This window comes from Poecilia reticulata, chromosome 7 (assembly GCF_904066995.2).
Source record: "Poecilia reticulata chromosome 7, P_reticulata-male-v2, whole genome shotgun sequence".
In the NCBI taxonomy this organism is placed as follows: Eukaryota; Metazoa; Chordata; class Actinopteri; order Cyprinodontiformes; family Poeciliidae; genus Poecilia; species Poecilia reticulata.
Genome location: NC_088836.1, coordinates 6,551,520 through 6,574,141, shown reverse-complemented (window position 1 = coordinate 6,574,141; position 22,622 = coordinate 6,551,520). Strand labels below are relative to the sequence as shown.

Here is a 22,622-nt window from a genome sequence, read left to right as displayed (position 1 = left end):
TGTGTCTCTGATACTTTCATAAAATCGCCTTGAAAGTTTACAAAGGCAAACTTTTCAACTCTAAACTGTTGATACCAGTAAATATCTACATAACTGTAAACATCCTGACAAATAACAATGGAGAACAACAGCTCTTAATAAAGACTTTTGGGTGATTAATATAGAAATAGCATCAACTAGCAGGTAAAATACGGCTTCAGGAAAAGCTCTAATCTCTGGCTTGATAAAGATTTGTTTGGAGCTCTAGAATGAATTCATTATTTAATGACTTTTTCATTCATAAAGTCTCAGCTCAAAGCAGAGAAATGTGGTGTTAGATCTCTGTTACACTACTTATGTAACAGTGTAAAAAAAACAGTGACCACCAAAAATAAGACTGGACTCTCCGTGATCAGTGCTCGGGAACCGCAGCACAACATTCCCTTGTTTGAGAATGTTGTGAATAATCACATTTTTATTAACTCAAAAAGCAACAGTTTTGTAAAGCTTGAAAAGAAGGAAACAATGAAAAGTCAGAGATGACAAACACAATAGAATAGAAAAAAAAATAGAATTTAGTTTGTTACCATCTTATTATAAACACCTGATTTCAGTGCCAACAAGCTATTAATCTTGGCGTTTGTGGCTATGACTACGTTAGGGAAAATGTCTGGCTGAATGATATTTTGGATTCCAAAAACACGAAACATTAAGGTGGCACTGAAAAGTTGAGAGATAAAAGAGACAATCCCTGCAGCACAGTGTAGCAACGTAAAAACTTCTGACCTGTTTCATCCTTTGTCTAGTTCTGGGTCTGGTCTCTCCACCAGACATGAGAAGAACGACAAACTGTTTTTGTTGTTATGGCTATTGAACACTGACAGTTGGACTTTCTTGTATAGACTGTGACTGATAATAAGCTGTGAGAGTCGATAGCAAACAAAACTAACAAAGTTAATAAAACTGTAAAGGGGCAGCTTTAAGTATTTTCCAGGAACATAGTGGCATTTTATAGCACGATCAGGTCACTATATTACCTTGAGTTGGCATTACCTGACTTTCAAGTCATATACATATGTCTCTTTAAGACGTCTCACTGTCTCTTTAAGAAGCTTCTACTCTTTTAGACTCTCTGCCTTCAGTAGATCATCCCAACAGTACTTCTCATTAGACTGTTTACATCTTTGGAGTGTTGGACTGAGTAATTCCTCAAAGCTCAGAAGATTCACAGTTCCACCAGGTGTTTGCTGATTGGCGCTGCTGCTAGTCTGGAGGAGCTGAGTGGGTGATGGGTTCTCTATGAAGCGGACTATCTGACCCTGACCCTGGAGGCTGCAGCTCCAAGAAGGAGCTTTGTGGAAGTAAGCAGTGCTTTGTTAAAGTGTACTTATGACCTTCAATATCTGAATGGCTGCTTTGGAAGATTAAAGAATTCCTCAAATATCCCAGCAACACTCCAGGTATGTTTTTAATAAGATAATCATATTTTAACATGAGATAACCCTCAAAAATATTGATTTTTATATCATAACTCTTCTTTAAAGATCCTAATTTCACTTTTCTCTGCATGATGGACCGTATGGCTACAAATTATTCTTCATTTCATGGACCCCCTTTAGAAATATTTCAGTTTTTTTTCTCATACGGATCTGGCATTAATGTCCAGAATCTGCTGGCAAACTCCCCAATCACGTCTTCTTCCTGTGAGACACAACTTCCCTGAGCTGAGAAATGTCTGCCTGAATTCATTTGAGGCCTTAGTGAGACATTCATCGGGGCATTTGAAGGTTGGAGAGGCAGTAGGGCATTGAAACGGGTGGCAGGGAGGAGCAGGAGGTGCACTGAGGGTGGAAGTCTCCAGCAGGCCCACTATCAGCCGTTGCTTTGGCAAATTAGGCCTGTGACATGGAGCGCAGACCAAGCCCACCATGAATTCAGACTTGTCAATTTGCACCGATGTTTGGGTCATTGCACACACCGCAGGTCACATTTTGCAAGATGGCAATTAGGAGAGCAGAGAGGAAAAGGAACTGTGGGAAGATATCAGCCCAGCCGAGGGATTTTGGTTTTGTACCAGACTTATCAAATATAACCGCATATTTTTCAATAAATCAGTCCACTGATCCAACAGATTGTTTTGCTTTGTAACCAATGTCTCTGATCAGCTGGCTGAAAAGTCATTTACTTGACAACAGATGACTGATAGGAGGAGCAAAAGAAAAAGAGGTGGATTAGCAGTGCTTGCCAAAAGCTGATTATGTTTGTCCAGGACTTATTACTGTGGAATGTCATATTTGCTGAATGTTGAGCTATTGACATGTCATGACAATCAGAGGGTCACAACTGTCTTCAGTCAGAGACCTCTTCAGAATCATGTAAGACTGACTGCTACCAGAAATCCTTGCTGCCTGCATCACCATTCACAGCAACTCTTTGAAGATACTTTGATGATATGAACACTTAACTTTCATTTGGGATAAATAAAGTATTTTTAAATAGAACTGAATGCAAAGTAGCAAATTAAGAGTCAACATCACTTTAAATTCTCAGCTCCAGAGCTGACAGCTGTGTGTTCTGTGAAGCCAAACTAGACAACTAAAATGTTGTTTCCTCACAGGGCAGAAATTATAGATGAGGGAACAGATGAATGAAACTCGCTGGAGTAACTCCATACATACAGTAGCTTTGTTCCTCTTCCAGACCTGCAGCCTTACTGAAGAACAAAGCAGCGGCTGTGGATGACGCTGTCATACGTCTAAACACTGCATGCTAATTTATGGAGTTTAATCAAAACCATTGATCAAAACCAGATGACCAGGATGTTGGCTGTAAGGCTTGACCTGGACAGCTGCACCTCACTGAGAGCAGATCAAAACGTTCGTTAAGATCTGCCAGAACGTAGTCTGGATTATCTCACTTCAACTAAGCTGATTAACTGTAAACATTCACAAATTCAGAGTTATCACAAAGCTGAAATATGAAACTCAGCGCAAACAAGAAGAATAATACTGGATACTCCGTACAGTTTTGATGCTGTGGGACGTTTTTGAAGGCATCGATTGGATAAACAGTATGACAATGTATTTTATATTCTGGATTGGTGCAAAGCCAACAAGTAGTAGGCAGATCAGTTGTTTCCAGATAAAACAATAGCTTGCAAAACAGTGAGCTTGCTCGCCAGGTGTAAGCATTACGGATGAAAATTGGACAGACAGATTTTGTAACAGCACTGTTACATGCTGCCGGTACTGTATGCAACACTACTGTCCCACTTTATCGTAACCAATGGTGTCTGCAAGCTACATCCAGTTCCAAACACCTCCATGCCTTTAATAAAACTGTTCCAAGATCAGTTGTGCTCATTTTAAAAAAAAAAGAAGAAAAAAACTACTACTAAATGATGTAGCTGGTGTGGTCCCACCTTGAGCCACAGCTCTGACACACTGACTCCCACCGCAGCAAACCTCCAGCAGCGGCAGCAATCTGAAGGAAGCCGGGGGACGTTAGCCTCTCAGTGTGAGCGCGAAGCTTTTATTTATCATTACTGGAAGCAGCTTGAGATCAGCTCCTCAGACCAGCCATCAGCGGAACCGTGATTTCCTACTTTAATGAAGCAGCTGACTAGCAGTGTCCCACAGCAGACCTTAGAGTCAGCCCATTTATTGTCAGCTTAGACTTTTCCCTGTCGGTGGTACAGATGGCTTTAGCTGCAGAGCGTCTCCTAATATCTCGGCTTCAACTCCCATGGTTTAATTCAACTCCGTTCCATTTATTTATAAAGCGCCAACTCACAGTAAATCTCAGCTTGACAAGACTGGCAGGTCCAGTTTACATCATGATCTTTGTCAATAAAACTTTGAGTTTTATTTTGAAACACTTCCTTCCCTGTTATTTCTCTGTTTCACAACTGACTTCAGTTTCCATTTGCTCCATGCGTCATGTTAGTCATTGTTGTTGTTCTCTGTGCGGTCATGGGAGAAAGATAGTTCCTACAACAGCCAACGCAACACTGGCGAAATATAACGACAGCCCATAATTCCAACACAGGTGTCAAACTCCAGTCCTTGATGGCCACCTGTATGCTGCATTTTTTTTTTTTTTTAGATGTGCTGTTGCTGCAACACACCTCAATGAAGTAATGAGGTCATTAGCAGAACTCTTAAAAACTTGCTTACATACTGAGGTAATGTTTGTCTAACGATTCCAGTGTAATGGACCAGAGGCACATCTGAGAAATGTAGGACACCGGGCACAAGCCCCCAAGGACAGGTGTTTGACACCCTGCATTAAAACCATGTGGAGAATTTATCCGTTCTCTGTGCTGAGTTGTTGATGTATGAGGTTGAAGAAGAGTCGGTGAGTTGAATTCATGAATTGCATTTATTAATACCAAAATATGGCTAGTTCATAGTTTATGCTATCCTTAAGGCTAGGAGACAAAATGGCAACAAAAGTTTTTCTTTCCCTTTGTTAGCCTCTATCTAAGCTGGGCCCTAAGGAGGGCGTTCCCTAGTGTGTCATATCCTCTACACTGAGCTTTGAGTGCGTTTCCTAACATGTCATTTCCTTTAGCTTAAGCTTTGCAGCTAGCTAAAAGAGATAGAAGGAAAAACACAGAATTATTTATTCTCAACAACCACAACTGGCCATAGCAACTTAAAAGAAACCCTTTCTGTATGACTTCATCAGTCTCTACAAGTATTTTAGCAGACTTGTATCACTCTTTTTCAAAAAGTTGATTTATTATTTACTATTGCCATTTTGATGTCTGGACTTTGACCATTTCTCCCAAAACTGTCCAAAAGGAAGTTGGAAGGAAGGAGTTGACCCACAGCATGGTCCAGTTCTTTCAACTTAGCTCTCTGTGTAGTTGAGTTTGTCTTTCCTGCCACAACTGATGCTGTTTCAGTGACTGACAGCATGGAAGAAGATGATCATTTCCTCCACATGCAATACAAAACATACTTTCGAAATTCAAAACATGTCTTTAGAAGAAAATCTGAAAACAAAATGCAAAACAAAATCGTATTCTCGTCTTGTTGTGTATGTTAATATGAGTTCAGGGCTCAGGAGAGACGATTTATCAGCCGTAAACAAGGGAATGTCACCAATGAAAGCGAAAGTCATGACCTGAACATGTTGAGTCCAACATTTTACTTCCAGATTGTTCCACTAAGAAAAGACACAGTGTGTTTTCTGTGTATTGCATAAGCAGTGGAACAAAGTGAGGATTTCGCTGTCAGCGTCCTTTTCTGCTTCATTAAAATCTCACAGCCGACAGAGAAACTGAGCGTTTTAGTCAGTCGCAGCTTAACATCTGCTGGCCGTTTAACATTTTTCTTTCAGCCTAATGCATGAGGGGAAAAGAGACCCATTCGCTCTTTCCAAACCCCCCGAACCCCCCCTCCACATACCCCTCCCTTCCTCTTCACAGCCTGGGCTCTTGGCAGCAGCACTCTTTTACACAACATCTGGGGCATCCCAGTTTGCTCGCTTAACATTCTGCTGGGGGAAAGCTAATGGAGATGGTCTCTGGTGGAGTTCTCTTTCTCCACTCCCCTACATACACACACACACACTGTGGCTTTGCAAACAGCCCTGCAGGTCTCCCTGCAGACGAAGCCTCCACAGCATGGCAGCTTCCCTCACACAGGGACTTCAGCTATTGGTGGTTGTTTTCCATTCATTACAGTAGCTCTCTGTTTTCATCTGCCTCACAAACGCGTTTCTTCTCACCCAGCCATTATTTTTTGTTTTGAATGCTTGAGAAGCTGTGTGAACAGTCTGTCCGGACATCTGATGGAGAATGCACAGCACATGATGCCACCTGTCATGGATTTCAGGAGCTGCTATCAGCAGCGACGCCCTAGACTTTGGCAGAGGCTTACAGTTTCTTCCTTTCGTCACAGCCGGCGTTCATAACTCTGATCTTTATTTACCAAATTTTCTCAGGATTCTCAGTGAGAGCAGTTCTGGAAAAAAAAAAAAAAGCACAGCTGCCAAAATGAAACACATAACACCGCTTCAAATCGGAGCGAGATCAGTCTCCGAGGTGCAGCGTAGAGTGGAGCGGAAGTTTAGTTCTCCTCTTTTCACAACTGTCGCCTGGATCCCAGGTTTGCTTTTACAACACTTGTGAAGCTGCAGCTCTCTGAAAGCAGTTCGAAGTGCCAGTGTTTTCAATTTGGGAGGAGAAAAGCGCACGCCACAATGATCTGAAACATTTTCATCAGACTGCTCGGCTGGACGGCTGAAAAAAACGCGCACTTAAAGGTGGATGTTTCTTTGTGGGATTGAGTTGGAAGCGTCGTAGAGGACAAACCTTTCCGACACTCGAACATTCCGACATGTTCCGAAACATCTGAGGGTTTGCTGCTCAAAAACTTTGTAAATGTAGAATTTCTGAATCTATAACCAAAGCAAGGTATCCAATTGGTTTGAACATTTTTGTAAAGAAAATTAATTTTTTTGTTTCAACATGTAACTTCTCACTGAAGCGCAGCACGTTGAACTGCCTTGGCACCGAAATGTGCTACACAAATAAACTTGACTTGAGATATGAATTTTTTTGTGGGTTTTTTTGTTTGTTTTTTTTTTTTAAAGGAGAGCATTTCAACATTCATTATTATCTATTAACTAACGCATGCTGTTTCAGCGACACCAGGAGATCCACATGAATCCCTAAAACACTAAAGGAGAAATATTTGAGACACTCGGGAGTCTGTGTCTCAAATGTCAAGGGTTTGAAATCCTTCAGCCAATTCAGTATTTATTACGTAAACAATGAGCCAGCAAAGTGTTGCTGCTGAACTCTCTCAAACGTTTCCTTGCGTGTCGCCATTTTCTCGACCTGGGCTTTGTTTGACCTATAAATGGTTAGGTGCACTCAGTTGCACCAACTCCTGTATGTAGAGAATTAGATGTCAGAAATGTGAGCCATGTTCTCAGAGACTGTCCGCCCTGCCTGGCGACTGCCTGAGACGCCAGGCAGACAGTAAGGTCAAACATGGAGGGCGTCACTGACAGAAACCCATCAGTGGCTGTTAATGTAGCTGGTCTATGTCACTGTGTGGCTGTTTGAGAGCAGGCAGCTCAAATTCTACATTTTTAAATGAGTTTGTGTCATTGTTTTGACATCTTAAAGGGATTAAAACTAGCAGATGCTAAGAAGAAATGATTCTCGGCTGAAATCAATGTGACGCCTTCCACTGGGGAGCTGTTCACCCTCTGGTGCTGAAACCTCACCAGCAGCGTCAAAATGTGAAGTTTTCTTCAAAAAAACAAAGTAGTTTTTATTTTTTCTTTTAGTTTTTGTGCTTAATTGGATATCAGCAGAAGACTACTGAGTTAGGAAAACTGATGATTTCTATGTTGTCCATTAGAATAACAGATTCACAGAGCTGACAGTCTTCATTAGGCATTAAAATAAACAATGACTTTTGACTCTGTGTTAAAATGCTGCCATTAGACACGGTGTTGGTATAACATGTTATTCACTAAGTACAGCTGAGGAGAATTTTAGAATGATATAACACTGTAATGTGATTATAATTGTTAAAAATGACTGAAATGAAACATATATTCAGCAGCTCTAAGATGTCTGAAGCATCCTTATTCTTAAAGAAGTACATGTCCTGATTTTTTTTTAAAAAGCACTTTTTAGAAATCAAATCTAGAAAACAGAGAGGTTCGGGTTCCTGGGTTTGTTACCTTTCACCATCTTTGGGGATTTTATCCAGCCTGCTGGAGCCTTTAACTCTTTACTTAACATCACAGTAAAGAACAGGCATTTTTTCTTGTCCTACCAAATAGTGATCAATAGTTGTAAGCCTAATCAAGACAGCTCATGAAATGGATGATTAGAGGAATTTGGGTTTCTAATGAATGATTTCCATAAAAGAAATTCTTAAAATTTGGAACTAAGCTGTCTGAACCTGCCCTTTGTCAGGTCCAAGCAGTGAAAGGTTCAAATGTTTTCTCTCCTGAAATGAAATGTTTTTTTTTGTTTTTTTTTTCAGACTTTAAGTTAGTTGAAGATTCACCTAATTTTGCACAGTTGTCAGTTGTATGTAAAACGTATTTTAAAGGAATTAAAAATGGGCGTTGCCAAACAAAATCCCTAAAACCTTCGCTGGCCAAATGACATTCTGTAAATGTTTGACATTTGGTTCACAGATAGATCCCTCTAAGGCAAGACAACAAAGTCTCTTGGAGTTATGTCGTAGAACCAACAGGAAACTCCTCCAAGAGAATTTGATCTATCAGCTTCAAACATAGTCAGTATGCCCTTAACGAGAGGATAAGAGCCATCAAAATGATAAATTATCAGAAATAAACAGAACAGCGTTCTTACAATCTTAGGTTGTTTTCACACCCGACAGTCAGGAAGACTCGGTTCAGTTGGAAACCAAAGCTGCACCATTTGTTAAACTTTCAGCTGGCGCAGTTCACTTTCACACTGCACTTCGTTAAATGATCCAAACTCATTGGAAAACCTGTTTCGCCCCTCACCTGTGGTGGCGCTGCACCACATGCGTTTCGTGGACATGGACACCTTGTCCGCCAATGGACACCTTGTGTCTGCTGTGTGAGCCTGGAGTTACAGCACTGCTTTGGCCGCATGTCCGAGCCCCAGTATGTCAACACAGATGTACTGGCCTTGTCATCACATGGCTGAGATTGTTGCGCAGTGCAGGTTGGACCCTTTTCATGAACATAACCTCAAGGTGTCAGATGATGGTGCAGGAAGACAGATCATAATATTTATCTCAGCATCCCTACAAACAGAAAGCACTTCATTTGTATCAAGTGGTGCTTGTGAACGCTTCACAGTCCCATTCCGCTGATCTCTGATTGGTGCCAGCAGCTCAAAAACACAACGTATGTGGCAGGATTCATTAACACTGCCTGACATGAACCACGAAGAGCTTAAGAACTAAATAAGAAACAGTGTTTGTTTTGTATATCCAGCAGAAAATATTGTCTACAACCACAGCTCTACACCTTAATGAGAAAATGAGCTTGTGCTGATACAAAAAAAAAAAATGAAGCTCAGTGTTTTTACAGTTGTTGTCTTTTTTTCTTAGCTCCAGTTCTTTTAAGCTTGTGGTGGTGAGAAAAGAAAAGGCCTGGTTCTAAGCAAACACCAACAGCGCTTTAGCACTGGAACTGCTTAGAAAGGTTCTCATGTTGCTTCTTTCAGATGCTGTGGCTTTGCTGACGTCCTCAGAGCCACAGCAGGCTGCAGGGCTTTCCTGCTGAGTGTGAAGCAGTCAGAATGAGAGTTGGGCCTCCCAAAGATGAAAGCTCTGCTTCACATATAAAAAAAAGCAAAGTTCAGAGTCCAGCCACTGCCTCACAGGACCAGTGTTGCCAAACCCGCTTATTATAAGTGACTTTGGACTTTTTTTTTCTAAAGTCTCTTGCAAATTGTAGGTTTTTGACATAAAGTTGCATACTTGGGTTCGACTTTCTTTCCAAACAGAAAATTATCTCCAAGCTCCCCACAGTAAATCAAAACAGCAGTGGTAGGTAGGTTGCAGTGTGTAGTGCAGTTACCACAAACACACCGTAAAGCTCTTTTAAAATCTCTTGAATGTGCGTGGTTGCTAAAACAGAGAACTGTAAAACACAATGCTCTGTTTAATAAAAGATTTCAAGTGAACACAAATTAATTCTCATCAACTTGTCGTTTGTGCTCATTTTAAACGCGTGGCGTAAAACCTTTGGACAAAAAGTGTTTGACAACTTAATCTGTGTAAACTGAACAAAGTATCTGAATGTGGTGAGAACTTTGGACTGTAAAGGGTTAACGCTTGACGTTCAGGAAACGCCCAGACGTTACTCCATTTCTGCTCAAGCAAAACCTGCAAAGCAAAGAGAAAGTTTTGAACATTTGTACGACTGATTTCAATGTTGGAAAATAAAATATGTTCTGATGACACCATGTTATTTAATGTTTAATGTTTGAAGGCTAACAAATTTAATGCTGAGAATAACACTTTAGATAATTTTAATATTACTGTTTACCATGGAAAAGTCTTGACCAAATAGATATTTTAAGGCAATTGGTTTATATGTGATTGCCCAGCAAGATTTCTCCAATTCATTGCACCACCAACAGCAACAACTGATTCAATCACTTTTTTTTATTTGTCAAAACAATTTATTTTAAGATTTTAAAGGTGAAAATACTCCAAACCTTCATCTATGCAGTCAGTTAATCTAGAATGATCCCATACTTTCTTTCAGAACAGTGCAGCTCTTATAAGCTAGTTTTTGACGTTTCCATTTGTTAAACTGCACCATGAGTGAGTTGTATTTTCATTTCCATGACCCTGCTCTACATAGCTTTGCATATGATTGATTGTCTTAATAAAAAAAAGAGCAAACTATCATTGCTGTCTATTTTTTTTTTTTTTTTTTTTTGTCAAAGCTTAGCAGAAAAAACAAATAAGAAGCAGGAGCCACGATTCAAGAAATGCTGAAATGCTAAGCAGGCTGATAATGCGTGTTTCACAGATTCTGTTGTAAAGTTTACTTCTGTTTTATTTTCACATTATAGTTAAAAGTGTGCTGCCATCTCTGGAGATGAAGGTCAACAGATTACAGCAAATGTTTCATTTATTTCCATCTATCTTCAGGCACCCAATCAGTCCTGCATGAGCGCATTAAGTTCTTGATTTGTTCACTTGTTTTTTCATCAGTCCATCTTGAGAATGTCTTTTTCCCCATTAAGTCTTCATTTAATGTTAAATTCACACTCTGGTAAATAAAGCTTTATGGTCCGGCTGCCACTTTTAAAACTTAAACTGAAAGAGGGGAGCAGCTTGTTAAATACCAACAGTAATATTTAACACGTTTTTTAAGCTGAGCTCTGCTCTAATTCACACTCCGTCTTCTAATAATTGCTTTTAAACAACTTGTAAATAATACTGCAACAGGCGTCTCTTTGCTGTGTAAAGTAACAAGCAGAAATGTTAATTGGTTTAAAAACCAACCCAGCCTTTTTGGTATCAAACTGAAGATGAGTTTTTTTTTGTTGTTGTTGTTTTTTTTAACGATAATTCCACAGAAGACATTTCATAAAAAATGCATAAACCCAAACATTTTTGCTAAATAATGAATAAGCTGTTGCTAAATACTCCAAACAATAATCACCAATGCTGCAGGTTCCAGCTGCTTGGCAGAGCAACTTTCAACACATTGGTTTTGCTTTCTTTTTTTTTGGCTGCTATTAAACACTGGAATAAACTCTGATAGACCACAGACCAAAGAGCAAATATAGAGGAAGGAAAATCCACCTGAGGAGACAGTTTAAAGAAAATGATGAAGCAAAGCAAAGCAGAGCGTAAATATGGTACATGAGGTGGTTTCAAAAGATTGTTTCAAACCAGAGCTCTGTCTGCTGAGGGCTGAAAAAGACGACAGGTTGGAATGAGAACAGACCACATACATATTTAATAATTACACAAGGCATTTATTATGAACTAAACCCAACGTAGCATGGTAGAAGAACTTGCTACAACTAAAGGACCTGAACATGGGAAAGGTACAGCAAAAAATCCAAGTTCAAGTTTACATCCTGTAAACTTGAAATTTACAGGATGTCCTGTTTCTGTCAATCAACAGTCCTGAAACAGGAACTTAGCATGACAACATATTATTGGCAATATAAATACCCATAGCTGTCAACACAGCTTGCAATAAAGTTAATCTCCTTTCAACAATTGTTTGACTTTAAGAACTAAAGAGGCCTATGTGCCATGTAGAAGCTGCTGAAAGCAAAAGAAAAGAAAATATGTTTGCAACACTGCAGCATCTGCAGTATTTTCTATTAATAACAAGCACAACCTTGTTCTCAGTCTGCTCCGAAAGCGTGTTTAAGTTTCTTAACTATGGTGCAGACAAGTTCCCAGCTCTCACCACCAAATGTCAAAGGAAACTCCACTGGGGATCCTTCTGGAGGTCTTATGAAGCACATCCTTGGAATGGGGACGTTGAGATTAATTTATTGAGATTAATTTCGGCTCTGTGATCTGACCTTTACAGAAGAAACAAAATATCTGTCAAAGAAATGTTGGACACCACAACAGAGAGCTTTCAGCCCAGAGTTGTGAAAAAACATTGCCACCTCAGTAGGCCTTCATGATGACTTTATTGGATTTTTACTATTACTGCTACATCAGACCTTCAACTGTTTGGCTTGTTTTTGGCTTGCAGAGATCAGTGAATTCAATACTTATGTTTATGCTTTTGACAGATGAATTTCTCAAAAACACCCTATAAATAAGGACGTAGCAATCTACTGAGTATGAAAGCTAACAAGAAGCAACACTATTTATGCTTTAAGAGTGTAAATGAAATGCTGGGGCTGTAATATTATTATATTGGGCTAAAGAAAGCAGTGGTGCATTTGCTCTATTAGAAGGAATGAAACATTGACAATGAGTCTGTTCATTTCAGGCACTTTTGAAGTGTTAAAGTCGAGTTGAGTTTCAAAAGAATACAAAAAGCTCAGAAAACTAGTGAGCCATTTTATCTGACACAAGACTGTGGCAATATGAGTACAATGCATATAAATGAAGTCATGTTTTTAATAAAAATGTAAACCAGAAAGGATTCTTTTTTTAAATTTTACAAAATCCTATTATTTTTTTCTAATAGACTAGATGGCCAATTACACCAGAGCTCCTGTGAAACTGCCAGGATGTCAGAAAAACAAGAACCCATCTCAAATGAAGGTCCTCTCAGTTTGAGAACAAAAAGGTATCTTTTTTCAGTTTAAACCAACATTAGTATGATAATTTCCATTTTCCCATTTGGCGCAAACCTTGATCCAAGGTGAGGTGTTAAAGCTGCAGTATAATAAGACACCCTGTGTGTGCTGTTGTCTGTCAGGGGTCTGCAACCTTTATTATTAGAAGAGCCATTTTTGTTTCATCTCCCATCAAAGAGTGTAGAGCCACAAAAGCCTGTTTGACACTGAAAAGGAATGATTTACAAAGTCTTCATATGTTCCATATGAATATGCAAACAAACATGGAAAAAAAATAAAAATAAAGAAGGCATGCTAAAATCTGTTGCCATGTTCCTGTTACAGTAGGATTCTGTGTATCTTCCTTTCTACATTTTCCTTGGGTAAGAAAAAAAAATTTTTTTTCACTAAATCTATTTAATTTGAATGCATTTTGTGTTTTTTTTTTTTCGTGCAAGATTAAAATCTGAAAGTTAAGAGTTACGTTCCAGCAGAGGTCACAAGGGATTTGTTTGTTGTTTCGCAAAAAAAAAAGTCTCATTACCTATTTACTTTTTGTTAATGATAATAATGACATATTCAATTGCATTTTATTGTAATTCAGTAAATCGTTCACTATATAAAGTAGAACTGCAGTGCTTTGGTCTGACTTCCTCGTTATTGTAGCTCCACAGACCCGTTATTTACCCTGTTCTGAAGCGCGTTTTAGAGTAACTCGTTTTGCTGTATTATTTTATTTTTTTTATGTGAATGAGACATTTCTCGCCCTGCCCCCCTCGAGGTTGCACTGCATTCCTCTTCAACCCATTCGGCCGCTTTTGTAGCTTTATAGCAGCCATTATCTATCGGCAAATAAACTTTTTATTCCCAAGACTATTAAAGATGTCAACGACGGGGGTCTTGTCCATCCAGTCCTACACGTTGGAGCCGGAGTCGTAGAGCAGGAGAATGAAGACGACAAACCTGCAGAAACCACGCAGTCATATGAAAGCATCGCAACGATGTTAACCCTCAACATCCATACCAATTCAACTATCAAACCAAACCTAGGACATCATTATCAACACACCAAGTTTATGTCTAAAATAAGTTTTGCTGTCATTTTAGCATCATCAGCAACTTCCCATGTTGATGTGTTCATCGTTTCCTTAGAGAGAAGGAACAGACGCCTCAGTCAAACAAACTGTTTAGAAATATCCCTCTTGATTCTGGCAGGGTTTACTGAAGCACTTTTGCAAACACACTCTCCCCGCTGATGTGGGTACATTCCTGAGAAAAATGTCATTTAACCAGACACTTAGAAGAAGCTCTGATGCTGGGGATGATATAATGAATCGTGTGGGTTAATAAACGATAGAACCGAACATTTTGACTTGTCTACCTACCATTACTTTTTTGTAGTCCAACTGAACTTGGACTACAAAATCACTGCGAGACAAAAAAATGGAAAACTCAAAAAACTGATCAGCCAGTTTAGCAGTTCCACGGCAAATGCAGTGATGTCATAGCCAAGAAAACATCACAGGCAATAGAGAAAACTGAACAGACAGAAACGTATAACACACAAAGAATATAAAGACATGTACGCAGCACCAGGAGAGAATACATTTACATTTTTTATGCTCTTCTAGACATTCAAAGCACACAACAAAATGTATTTAAGGGCTAAAAAAAAGGTGTATTTTGCATGATATGTCCCCTTTAATATTCAACAACCTGAACAGAGGCCTCACGTTATGCCATAATACATCAACCAGATGAATGCACTTAACTTTTCCTCCACAGTGACTAAAACCACTGAAAGCGGCACCAGCAGCTACATAAACATTGAAATTAAACAATTGTACTGAACTTATGAACAATTCACCTGCTGTGGCCTGAACACACACAGTCTATATTAAATGTGGGATTATTATACACTGCATCAATGTTTTTTTTTGTTAGTTTTATAAGTATGCATGTTAAAAGGGTTGAATTCATTTAGCACTTTTCTAATAATACTGACAACTCAAAGCACTTCAAGCACACACACGCACACATTCATACTGCGATACGCTGATCAGTGGGGTTAAATGACTTGCCCAGGGCGGCATCAACATGTGTCAGGGGGGAAGCTGGACTCAAACCCACAACATTTCAAATCCAGAGGAGCTACTCCAGCCATTCAGTCACTGCCGCTCCGTTTCGTTAGATATAAAATCTATGACATAAATAGTCAAGTTCTTTTCATTTTGTGAAAATAGTTGCATAAATGTCAGTAAAACAACTTTCAGGGGAAAACATTTGGTCACAAATACAAGCACATTCAAACTCAAACATATGCTCAGTGTCCCTTTAACATGTGTAGCACACATGGTGATAAATATGATGAGAGCTAATAACTGACACTGTAACACGGCAAGATCTGCTAATTAGCAGAGTTTGGTGTCAAAGCCAGATATCTGCATGTCTTCATCAAGCTGTCGATGCAATATTCGCCTTGAAAGCAGTAAATCGTCCCACTATAGAGATCAACATGCACAGCATGAGGAGAAAAACACAACTGAAATATTAAAAAGATTACACAATTTAGCAAACATGATCATTTGCTGTAAAATGATCTAATAGATTCAAACAGCTGAAAAAAAGTACTTTATTATTCATAAATATCTGCTGAGTACTCCTTGCTCCAGAATGGATTTATTTGACATTTTTACATCCTGCACAGTGAAATAATAAAAGAAAGAACTTATAATTTGATTTGATGTGACTTCCTCATTTATCAGACAAATCAAAGCAGATTTCCTCCCAAAGTTTCTCTGAGTCGTTATCACATCAATAAGAAGCTAATTAAAAATCACAGCAATTAGGAGAAGAAAGACCTTGATCCGCTGGATGTCTCACCTGAGGGATGGATGCTATCATAATAACTCTTGTGTAACGAACGAAAACATGAAGCTGAATCCAACTGCGACTCTTTTCACATTTGACAACTTGAACAGAAAAGCCACTCCGATTAAATCAAAATCACACTTAAAGCCCAACTTTGGAAACGGTACACACACTCTGCCAAACAACAAAACAACAAGTCAACGTCTAAAACCAAAAACAGACACTTTGATGAGGAATGAAGAGGAAAAAGCAGCAGCAGCAGCAGAAAACATCAGGCTGAAAAGAGTGAAAGCGTACGTACTGAACCTCTGAGGCTCCATCTCCGTGCTGCTTTCTGCCGAGACGCTAAAGCAACTGACACCAAAGAGACGGAGAGCAAGGACTAGTACGCTTCCAACCTCTCCCTGTATCCCCCCTTCTCTCTCTCTCTCTTACTCTCTCTGTCCCTCTCTCTCTCTTTCTCTCGCTCTCTGTCTCGGTGGTGGATGTCTCTCTGTCATGTTAGTGATAAGCAATTTTTCCCTTTCCCCCCCATCTCATTTTCCATGTGTATTACGAGTCTTCCTCACCTTTCCTCTCTCCATCTCCTCTTTGTCTCCAGCATCAGCAGCCATGCTCAGCAGCTGGGTCTGAAACTACCAGCTCCATAATGATGATAAACTGTTTCATCATTTTGACTCACAGCAGCTCTGTTTTCACCATCAGAACATGTAATTTTTTTTTTTTTAAAAAGAAGTGCATAATGAAACAACAAACATGAAATATATCATTCTTTATAATTATCATTAAATCCAATGTTCTATGGAATTATCAGAAATGTGATCTGGTAATAAACGTATTCAACGTTACAGTAAAGTGATGAACAAAAGGGCTTTTTTACTCGAATCACACATCATCAGAATGATGGTAAGTGTTTACATCAGAGCAGTGCTGACGTATCCAGACTCATCTCAGTTTCTAGCTCTTATGCAGCAGCCAGAAAAATGAAACAGTTTGTCTTTATGAAAAAAATAATTCACCCACTTTGCTTTTTTTTTTTTTTTTTTTTTTTTTTAATCGATTGTCAATTTTTAGATACCATCTTCTCCATTTTGAATAATTTGGAGCATCTGGGATCAATTGTGATGTTTGATGACCGTTTTTTGTAAAATGTGTTGAGATGACATGTGATGAATTGGTACTCTGTAAATAAACTGAATCGAAATAAATAAGAGTAAAATACTGATGTTAAAAGACAATGCAGAAAATAAAGGAATCAGAAAGGTTCCAAACTGGATCCAAAAGAAACCAAAACTTTTTATTATCTCTCATTTCAAATTAGCTTTTGATTATTAGCAAGAACATTTGATCAAAAACAGTCCCTGGGCAAAGAGAACAAGCTAAATGTAAAATATGAATCTGTCTCTTCTTAGCAGTATTATATTCCTGGATTTGTTCTGGACGGACTCTTGTATTAATAATGGAAAGCCTGAAAGGTTCACCACTGCTCCTTGGTTTCTAAATGGACATAAATAATGGCTCTCATTGTGGTTCTCTTGCGTCCCAAAGTCTTACCAATCTCTTTCCATAATGATATCTCATCTGCTTTGAATTCTTTTAGGTCGGGACATAATGTGTAATTTCCTCCATTCTGCAAATATATCTAGCAACAATTTATGGCTCAGACTTTTCATGAGAGGAATCTGTGGAGGACGCTACTCTGGCATCGCCCATTTTCTTGATAAAAGATTAAAGTAATCAAGTTTAATTTGAACCGGTAGATTGCCTGTAATTAGATCCAAATTAGAGCTGTGAATTGGGATTGCGTGAATGAACTAATTTATGATGTTTAGACCAGCTGTTACTGTCAACAGCACTGCTGAACATGAAGTGGACATTAGGTAAACATGAAGTAAGGATTTCTACTAGGGAACTGACACTAAGACGGTGAATTTAGAAGAACCTGGTTGTTCAGCTGAACAATAAACTGGAGTCACAACACTAATGACCTTTACTGGAAGGGTCAGAGCAGACTGACATCTGTTGGAGAGTAGGGGGCGCTACTGAAGACCTTTTTTGACTATGGTGGCTTTCTGTACTATACACAACATGTATATATATATATATATATATATATATATATATATATATATATATATATATATATATATATATATATATATATATATATATATATATATATATATATATATATATATATATATATTTTATTATGGTTTTTTTTTTTACAAGGTACCTAATCTTTGCTGCAATTTTTGTGCACTGAAACATCCCTAGCGATTACTAATAATTAGGGCAGTATAAATAAATCGATTCGGCGATATATATCGATAAAGTATACATTTTTCATCCGCGAGTATCGATCCGTTAAACCATAAGGGTCCATAGCCTTATAGCTCTTTTTAACGTCTAGTTTGTTACGGCGTAGCAGCATGGCTCCGCCTCCCTCAGTCTCACTTTCAACTTGAGCTTAAAGTGCACATTATAAACTACACAACAGTTTTTAAATTGTGTTAATAGGCCAAGTATAACCGGAGTTATGCTAAAATTAGTAAACCATATTTTTCCGAATTTCAGAGAAATGTCAAAAGCGCCGCCATTCCCCGGCTTTTCCGATTATGTGAGAGGGAATGAGCTTCCAAACGTACAAAACGAAATGAAACATTAGATTCCTGTGTTTTTGGAAATGTAAAATCTTCAATAAATAACGATGGACTGTATTTTGTTGCTGAGAAACGAAGTAAAGTTGCGCAAGTAACTGTGAAAGAGAAGCGGAACGGAATAGCGGAAAGGAGTAGCGGAACGGAGTAGCGGAAAGGAGTAGCGTCGCGAACGGAGCAGCTGCAAAAGCAGTGAGATCGCGAAATTAATGCAAATTTCGACTGGTAGCATTCACTTCGTAATTAGTTTTTAGCTTAGCGGTTTTTGTTCTGTATATATAAGGATTACCTGAAGAATGAACATGGGTTGATAACATCCGAAGCGGGCGCGAAGCGGCGCTGTGTTTTCAGCAGGAAGACGAAGAGGAAAAAACCCCAGCCGGAATCCGCGGCGCAGTGAGGATTTCCATGGTAACAATGGCTGATCGATCATTCTTATTAGCAACAGACAAAGAGTATCAGGGGAATAGCGGCGCTGCGTAGCTGCAGGGAGTCGTTCAATACGGGGTGAGGCGGAGCCACTACTTTAGCAGGTAGTAGTAAACAGCTTACAGGCACGGCTAACTCCGGGAGCCAAGGTAGAAAAGCCTTTTTCCCCATAGCCCAAAAGACTGCATTTGTGGCTGCATTTTTACTCCAAAATGCAGCCACAGCACATTGAGCACAAAATGTCACTAAAATCACTCTGTCCTTCTAAAATCTTTCAGAAAATCCTAAAAATGCACTGAATCGTATCGAATTGTATCGCACAACAAATATTGTGATACATATCGTATAGTAACCAGAATATCGTATATCGTATCGTATCGTATCGTGAAATTATTGTATCACTACACCCTTATAATACCTTTACAGAACCACCATTGTGGCTCTTCTTCCCCACACAGCTGACTCTTGTGGAATACCATTCCCACAAACATGCAAACACAAGGTTGGGGGACCAGATTGTTTCTTGTTTCTACTCATTTCTTGATGAAAGTAAGTTATTAAGACATACGCTCGGTGAAGCAGATTCTCTACAACCCAAATGCTTTCCTGGGACAAAGCGAACAACACGACTTAACACTTCCTTTACTGTGGTTTACATGTTCATCTTGAAATGCCCCAGTGATCTCGGTGATTACTATTAACATTAATCTGCGAGGCAGCGTAAAGCTGAGAAGGTTTATAACGAACCTTGTTTCCTAATTTAATCAATCACATGACAGAAACCAGTCACCCCTGAACTGCTTAAAGAATGTAGAGCAAATTGTTGACACTGACTAATGACGATGCCACACTCACTTCCCAATGGGGACGCAGGAACAATTACTGTATAATTATAGAAGCAGCAAATTATTTTTAAGTCTCATTCGCAGCCTGCATTTCTATCAGCCTGGCATCTAAAGACACAAAGGAAGAGCTACACCTGTAGACTAGTGCCACATCTCGAGGGAAGCAATAGCAGCAACAGATGAAGCAGAGAAATGAAAGACTGCAGCATTCCTCCACAAACATTACAACATCGGGATATGAAGTGAGACCGTTTCCAAGGCAGGATGCCACAAAGGCCCGAAGAGACAGCTAAGTCTCCTGTTTTCCCGTGTAATCCGTTACCCCCAAGGTTTTCTGACAACAACCTGCAGACGCCCAGAGGGAGCAGGGTAATTCATAGCACCAACTAAATCTGACACTTTTCTGTGACTCAGTCAAGCTGCATTTAATCACAATGTTGCGGTGCGCGTCGACTCCCAAGCAAGCAGGAAACCAATAAGGGGGGAAAACAAACAAACTGGCTTCAGGTTTGTTCAAACTAAAAGAAGAAGCAGAATACGCTAATGCTCTTACTGCAGCAGAACCCACAGAAAGTTAAAATACGCAGAAGAAATACAATGTTTTGACAAAAGCATGTACCCTGAGGAAATTGCTGAGTTCAGTGCTGTCGGCTTGTATCTGGGATCAACATTTAGCTCCAGCCTAACTCTGCTAAGAACCAGAAAAATACTGGAAAACGGCTCAGTGCTATTTTCAATAACCAGGCAAACTAATTCATGCAACTTGTCGATGAATGGAAGGCATGTGTGACAATCTTCCTGATTACCCTCCCTGTGTGTTTAAGTCCACATGTGTCCTTTGTCTCTTGTCGGCTCCTCGACTAATGTCTCACGTCTTACGTTCTCTGCTCTCCAGTTGAACTGTATAGACCTGGTTAGCGTTAGCTCTCGTTTTCAGTCCTCTGTGTATCAGTAGCTACCGGTATTAACTGTGTGCTAAACTCTCTGCTGTGCCGCCTGTTTTTGAGCTTTCATCATTAAATTAATTTCTTCTACAACCTGGGTCCCTGCGTTCATCCTCACCACCTCTCATTCAGCAGATCAGGACAGTATGCTGTACTGAGTGTGATTGTTTCAGTGTGAGATAATGTGACAAAAATGCAAATAAAAGCTCTTTCAGAGCAGCTGTCACTGTGTTCACGGCTGACTGGGTGAGGAGGGAAGGTGGTTGATTCCACCTTCCAGCACAGGTCAGACCCTGAACCCCACTTTCCCTACAAATCTGTGCAAATGTGCATGTGAATAAAACTTGCAGTGATGAAGTTCTTCAGGTAGACTAGAAAAGCGTATATGAAGTCTTGCCTCTGTGAATTATTCTGACTTGCAAGACAGAAATCATAACTTCATTTTTTTTTTGTTTTTTTGATGGACCTCGCCTGAACTTCCAACCATTCCAATTTCCAATTTTATAGTAAATTGTGCTTACTATAAAACACCCAATTCTAAGTCTAAAAAAAAAAAAAAACATGAATATGAACTATGTCTTGTTTGCCCCTAATCTGTTGAAATGCGATTGAATTCAGGCAGTGAGCTCCAGCTGTTTCATATCAGATCAACCTCACACTTCACAGAACATATCAAATGCACTCCTCCAATCGGAGCTGCCTCGCTACACACACGTTCTGCTGCTGCTGCCGCCTTCGTCTCTTCAGCTGCCTCACCAGTCCAGCGTCCAGCTTTGGGCTACAGGTTTGCAGATACTCTGATTGCTTCCTGGCGTACTGGGCGTGAAGCCATAGGAACAGTGAAACTCTCAATTCTGAATCCTTTAAATACAGTATGAAAGATCATTGCCATTAACTCTTTTTTTTTTATTGTAACAGAGGAAGTACTTGCGTTTCTTTGAGTGTGTGTCCACTAACACTCTCATTTGGTGGAGGCAGATGAGATCCTCAGTAATGCAGCAAAATGAACGTCTGAATGGAATCTGCGGTCTGCTGTTATTGAATTATAATCTACAACATTATTTGCTATGTTGTATATGCATCCATTTCCACACTGTTATTGTTGCTGGATTACAGCAGCTCGGTTTGCTCAGCAGAAACATTTCTATGCAGATTATAAAAAGTGAGGGGAAAACGACTTGCTCTGCGCCGAATGCAGTAGAAGACCTTCAGATTTCATTAGACCAATGAACACAAACATGACAGGGAAGACAAGCAGTCAGAGAAACAGTAAAAACAGCTGTCACAATATTCATCTTCTTGATAAAACTGCAGTCTGTTCACATTGAGAAATACACAGAATCGCGGTGGGAAGACCAAATTTATTGTGGCATTTCTGAATTGATAATTATTTTTCCTGGATTTGCATCTCTGCTCATATTTGCATTAAATTAGCTCTCATGTGGTTCAATAGTCCAGACAGGAGCAATGATTGGTTTTTACTCAGCTTTCAATGAGCAGCCAAACGCGAGCAGAGCAAAGATGGACGAGACAAAGGCATGCAAGCTTTTAACTCCGATTCTGAAAACTGATTTCATTTCATCATCCAGCGTCAACTTTCACAACAAACTCGAGATTATCCACTTTTTTATTCACCTTCACTTGTGATATTGGCTGTGCTTTTTCAGGGGAGCCTAGCTAGATTTTTTTTTTTTCCCTAGAAACTTTCCAGGAAGTTCTTCTCCTGAGCTTCCTTTTCATGTTGATCCCAGGCTGCACATGTTACACTCCCAATCTCACACACACTAATTCTTGTGTTTGACATTACTGAGGTCACGGTTTACATTTTGTTTACCTGTGAATGTGCGTATATAAGGTAAACTCTTGGGTATTATTTCTAATACTAATTTCTTATTTTTCAGGCGCCTCATCTGGTGAGGAAGATGGAGTCTTGTGAAGCGATGCTGAGGCGAGCAAAGTTTCTGCTGCAATGAACCTTGATCTCTTCCTGTGTGTTTAGATTACATTTTTCAGTCAATGCAGCAATAAACACCAAATATTTCCTTTTATCATGAAGCAAGCTTTAGAGCCAATAGCAGAGGAGAAGTCACCAAGCAGTCAGGAAGGAGGGAGGGCTGTGATGGGCAGAGCAAAGGTA

The 22,622-nt window shown here is 39.4% G+C and overlaps 1 long non-coding RNA gene across 1 annotated transcript; it reads right to left on the bottom strand.

The window, feature by feature from the left end:
* Positions 1-445: 445 nt before the first annotated feature.
* On the bottom strand, positions 446-19,056 carry LOC145552173 (uncharacterized). Its single transcript, XR_014088122.1, has 3 exons — positions 18,557-19,056; positions 16,177-16,296; positions 446-13,699 (listed from the first exon to the last, which is right to left on the bottom strand). It is a non-coding gene; the product is annotated as an uncharacterized LOC145552173 (long non-coding RNA).
* Between the last annotated feature and the right edge of the window lie 3,566 nt (positions 19,057-22,622).